The sequence below is a fragment of the Ipomoea nil genome, unplaced genomic scaffold (assembly GCF_001879475.1).
Source record: "Ipomoea nil cultivar Tokyo-kokei standard unplaced genomic scaffold, Asagao_1.1 scaffold2280, whole genome shotgun sequence".
NCBI classification, from domain to species: domain Eukaryota; kingdom Viridiplantae; phylum Streptophyta; class Magnoliopsida; order Solanales; family Convolvulaceae; genus Ipomoea; species Ipomoea nil.
Window position 1 is genome coordinate 5,023,062 of NW_017618708.1, and position 6,000 is coordinate 5,029,061.

Sequence of the window (6,000 nt, forward strand, 5' to 3'; positions counted from 1 at the left end):
AAACCTCCACAGAAAAGTATTCTTTTTAGAGTGTGACAGTATATCTATATTTATTTGTTTATCTTGCACTAGAATGCATAAGTAGAAGAATGAGATTGCTTATTTATATATGTCTTGCACTAGGTTGCATGAGTAGTAGCACGAGATTGCTTATTTATATATGTTTTGCACTAGATTGCATGAGTAGTAGCACGAGATTGCCTATTGATATATCTTGCACGAGATTGCATGAGTAGTACCTGATAGCATGAGTTGCATATTTGATTTATATGAGAAAGCATGAGAATTTTGATTATTTGAGAAGCTTTAGATTGTTTATAAGATGAGAATGTGATGAGTTGTTTATGTTTAAGCATGCCTATTTGAGTATTAAGTTGCAAGCATTTAGAAGTTACGTCAAAGTATATTAAGTGTTTAAACTTGCTTGAGCAAAGAATGTGGAACCTTGTTTTCCAAAGTATATATTGTACTTACTTTACAGGGTTGAGTGGCGTTATACTTAGCTTCGTGCTAACGGGTTTGCTTGTTACTTGTTTATTTGTTAACCCCTTTCAGGTGGTTCGAGCTCGTAGGTTCGAGAGAGAGAGAGTTCCGAGTTAGACTAGTTAGAATGATGTTGTAGTCTAAACTCGTTTGATGAATTGTAGTAAACCTATGTTTAATTTGATGGTGTTGAACACCGGGGTTGTATCCCCTAGATTCTCGATTTTAGTTGGACTTGTTTGTTAGTTTTACCCTAACCTGTGCAATCACCGTGGAGGGTGGTTGTGGCAGTTACGCTCCCTTAAAGTTAATTTATTAAGTTTATTTCCGCTGTTTAGTTTTTCTTTGGAATAAGGGTTAAATAGGTCACTGAACTGCACATCAAATTACAATTAGACCATCGAACTCAAAAAAGATGCAATTAGGTCCCTGAACTACACAAATTTATGCAATTATGTCTAAAATGACCTGTTTACCTGCCAGGTAGGTTGCGGATTTTAAAAATAAATTTTAAAATAATTTTAATCAAAAATTAATTTAAAAAAAAAAAACAGAACGGCCGGAGACGAAATCGTCTCCATGGCAGGAGACGAAGAACGGCCGGAGACGATTTCGTCTCCGGCCGTTCTGTTTTTTTTTTTTTTTTTTTTTTTTTTTTTTTTTTTTTTTAATTTTTAATTAATTTTTTGTTTAAAATTATTTTTAAAATCCACAACCTCCATGTCAGCAAAGTATTATGTAAATAGGTCATTTTAGACCTAATTGCATGAATTTATGAAGTTTAGGGACCCAATTGTACTTTTTTTGAGTTCGATGGCATGATTGCAACTTGGTGTGCAGTTCAGTGGCCTATTTGACCCTTAAGGTTTAGTTGCTTAAGTAAGTTAAAGAAAAAGAGGGTGTTACAGACTATGACCCTTTCTCAAATTGGTCCTATGACTTTTAATTGAACCCAAACTAGTCCCCGAACTATTTAGATTTTAAGCCAAATCGATTCTCCGTTAGTTGGACGTGAACTTGGCGTCAAATTAAAGGGTACAATAGGAAATTAAACTCATATATTCCACTAGTATTTGTCCCGTGCGATGCACGAAAAATATGTTATAAAAATATACACTATATGAGGTTTATTCATATATAAAATTATTGTTATTTAATAATTATTATGTGTGAATTCCTATGATAAAATTATGAACATAAATATATTTACAATTAAAATAATATTTAAGGTGGGTGATTACTACAAATCTTAAACTATATTAAAAATTTAGTGCATAGTATTTAATATTATAAATTTTTAAGAACTTAGTAAACTACAATAGTAATTGAATTACAATTTTAAAGTCACCACGGATCAAAATTTTTAGACCTTTGAGATTTCTAACTCTAGATGTAGCAACATACAATTGACCTTTAAAGACCAAAATCACAATCTTAGTTAGAACATTGATTTTTTTTTCTTCCAAATACTATCGAATTAAGTGTGTAATCAATAAAAGATGAGAACTAATAATTCGAGAATATAATCTTAATGTTACTAAGCCTACTTCACGTCAATTAAGTTGGAGAGTGTTGTTGGATAGTATCCGATGAATCCACGAATAAAGCATCTTTGTCTCCGTAGTTCTCAATATGCACATCAACAATCTTAAATATTAAGCCACATAGCTATGCTATATATTAATTTCAAACTTATGGACTTTGGGGTTGCATGCATGCTTCTTAAAGCCATATAACTTTAAGATGTGAAAATTAAATGTTGCATTTAATTTTCACATCTTAAAGTAATTTTCACATCTTAAAGCCCATTTAATTTTCACAAGACTTTCACATCTTAAAGTCATATGGTCTTGTGAAAATTAAATGCAACATTCAATTTTCACAAGACCATATAGCTTTATTATATATAGGATTATATAAAGATTTTGACTCCATTGTTGAATGTATTAAAGCTTTGCGTAAAATCTAGGGTTTCCTAATATGCTCCGGAAGAATTTCGCTACCTTTGCTTAGCTTCAATTGGATTAGGGTTCTTCAGACTTTAACAATTTGTTCGCTAATTTGGGAGAAAAATCAAAGACGCTGGTAGTCTAAGGATTATACAATGTAAATTTCTTGTTTTGCCCTCTAATTTGACACCCAAGTTCACGCCTAACTAACATATGATCAATTTAACTTAAAATCTAATAGTTGAAGGGCCAATTTTGGTTCTATTAAAAGTCATAGAACCAATTTGAGAAAAGGTCATAGTTGGAAGACCATTTTAAGAATTTCCTCATAGGAATTCAATCTCATTGTTTGGTTCACGTAATAAATAAATATAAAAAATGTATTTGAATGTTTTGTTGGATTAAGAAATAGGCATGAAATAGGCATTAAATAAGGATCAATTAGCTATGAATTATCAAATTAAGTTATTCCTGAGAACTCAAGATTTAGGAATAGCTTAATACTAGATCTTCTCGTTATAAATATATATTCCCTTTGTAAGGAGAATATATTATTTCTAAAATATTATTATTTTAAAAATAAAATGACTTATCAAACGACGAAATAAATCTATTTTCAAAAATACTATTTCATTCTAAACATATTTTGTGAACGGAACATTGTACGTTTATCAAGCTACAGCAAATTAAAGTTTAAGCCTCCAAAGGCCTCAAGTTTTAACCACCACATGCATTTACTTCTATTAACATAGAATACTTGTGTGGTGGTGCAGTCAGTTTTGGAATTGCACCAAATATATTGAATTTAATCAATAATAAAAAATAAAAAGGAAAAAAGGAACAAATAAACATGTTTTATTTTTTTTTTTATTTGTCCACAAATATGAAAATTTTGTCGAGTTAGACAGTTAGTAAACAAATTTTAAATATGTTTTGAAATTTAGTCATGGACGGAACTTTAAAAAAAATAGTTTTGAGAAATTATTTAATCAAGGTAATTCAAAAAATTTTAGTATGCATCATCGTATTTAAATTTATTTAAAAGAACATGAAATGTTTACTGCTAAAAGAAAAATCATGAAAGAATGTGGATGGGTATAATCTCATAATTTATTGTTACTAATGAACATTATTGTATTTTTTTATTTATAATGTGTCTGTCTTATATTTAAATTATTTTTGCTCAATCAATAGTAGTTTATGAAATATCATATTTGCTTTAACTTTTGAACCCATCTAACTTATTCCCTGCTGCCGTTTAGTGAAGTATGAACCCTTTCTCTAGCAGAATAAGATGATCTCTCAAAATTGAGGTTTCTTCTTTAAAATGTGAAGAACATGAAAAATATTTATTCTTTAAATTGACAATATTTGAAATTTCTTACCATCATTATTGTCTACACAGCTATGTGAACCATACTATCAAATAATGTACATTCAGTACACAGATAATATACTTTTAGTATATTAAAAATGTACATTGTATTCAGGAAAAGTATATTATTTGAATATTGAAAGTACATTTATTTTATATAATGTACATTCAGTACATGAATAATGTATTTTTAATATATTAAAAATATACTTTGTTTTTTTTATGTGTGGACCATAATTTACCAATTTCTTAACATGAGGTTAATATGCGCAAAGTTACAAACTAATATTGTTGGACCTTACAATATATAAGGTTTTCTTAACATTAAGAATAAAATCAAGAGTTAATTTCACTCTGTGCCCTTTGATTATAGCGTGTTTTTAATTTAATCCATTGGCTATCCAAATGACCATACAAAAGTAACCATCTGATATCCTCGGTCTACCTTACAATTTACTAGGCATACAAAAGGGAGGTAATGTTTTAATTTTTCCTCTAAATACACCCTCCTATACCATTTAATGAGAGTTGACCTAAGCAATTTACGGTGCATTTAATGCTAATTTGTTCTCCCAGCATGGAAAAAGTTGTCACCGGCAAATTATATTGTGGACCGTGGTCCACAATACATTGTGGTTCCAGCATCAAATATACATTGTAGTTTCATTTCAACACAATTACAGTATCATTTTGATATAACTATTCGTTTGACAATATACACTCAAATATGTGAAATTGTTATTCAGTTTCATTTTGTATACACTGCAGTTTCAATTCAATTGCATTTTCATTTGATAATATAATAAAAATAATGCGTGAGACAATATCAATTTGAATACACTACAGTGTCTGCTGTTTTGGACCATGACTCACAGTATAATTGCTGATAACTAGCCAAGGCCCCAAAACAAGATAAACTGTAACAAATACTCAAATATTAAGAATATATGTTTGCAAATACATGTCAAAAACTACAAATTCAACAATCACTTAAGAATCCCAATAGATAGCTAGGATAAAGAAGAAAAAAAAAAAAGAAAAAAAAAACCACATTCATTCCATTCATTCAAGTTTGGATGGTAAACATTTGCAATTGAGGTATGTAAATGCTATCAATTTGCAATATGAGCTTGTCTAAACTTATCCCAATTATCAAATAGTCAATTTAACTATCGAGATCTTAGTCCAATTCAAGTTCATAAAGTCAATTTAAAGGAATGGAGTTCAAACCCCATTATATTCATTTCTGAGACTATCTGTAAAAGATAGCAAATTCTTGTAAGATGAGGAGGATGAGGAATAATAGAATATAATTCTTGATGAAATACCAAAAATATTAATTTGATTGAACTTATAGGTATCTTTAGATAAAGAGATCAAGATGCTTAGAATTGCGATATCTACAAATTACTACTATGGATAAACTAGAACGATGTGGGTTTTTATGATGTCAAAGACAAAGACATTTTGTGGTGGTGCAAATTCGTCGTTTTAGGGATTCTGGTTTTGAGTTCAAATGAATGGGTATATTTGAAGTTGGAGTATGGTGTTTCTAGAATTTGGTGGATTTAGAAGAACCGTAGTGTTGCTCAAAATGATGGTAGATATTGGATATTACGGGCATGCAACTAATTTTAATAGTAGAGATTGGTAAGAGGATTTTAATACTACAATTTAGAGGAAATTATTACAACATTGTCACCTTTTTACCGCAGTCGACATGTAAATAATAGAGTTGATAGAGGCCAGGCATGGGGTGGTTACTTTTCCAAAGACAAGGCCAGGGTGGAATTGAAGCATGCTATAGTTGGAGGATAGGAGCTCGGATATATTAGTTGGTCATGGCGTATGTGAACTTCATCTGGGTGACAATGATGATAATGAAAAAGAGCATATGTAACTCAGTTCAATGGATATATTGTCAATGAACAACATATGAAAAATGTATACTCAAGCGGTGTGCAAGAATTTTCAACCAAAGTGATGAGTCTAAATTACGTTTGATCAATTCTTCAATGATATTAAAGAAGCGTTAAGTTCATCCAACAAATTCAGCTTCAAATTTGTGAAATAGTCAGCGAATCAAGTTCTTTGTAACATTGCTAGAGAAATTGTTTATATGTCTGACTGTAAGGAATGGTATACCGTTCCATCGATCATGTTTGTAATCGCTTCAGCTTATAATTAAATGAA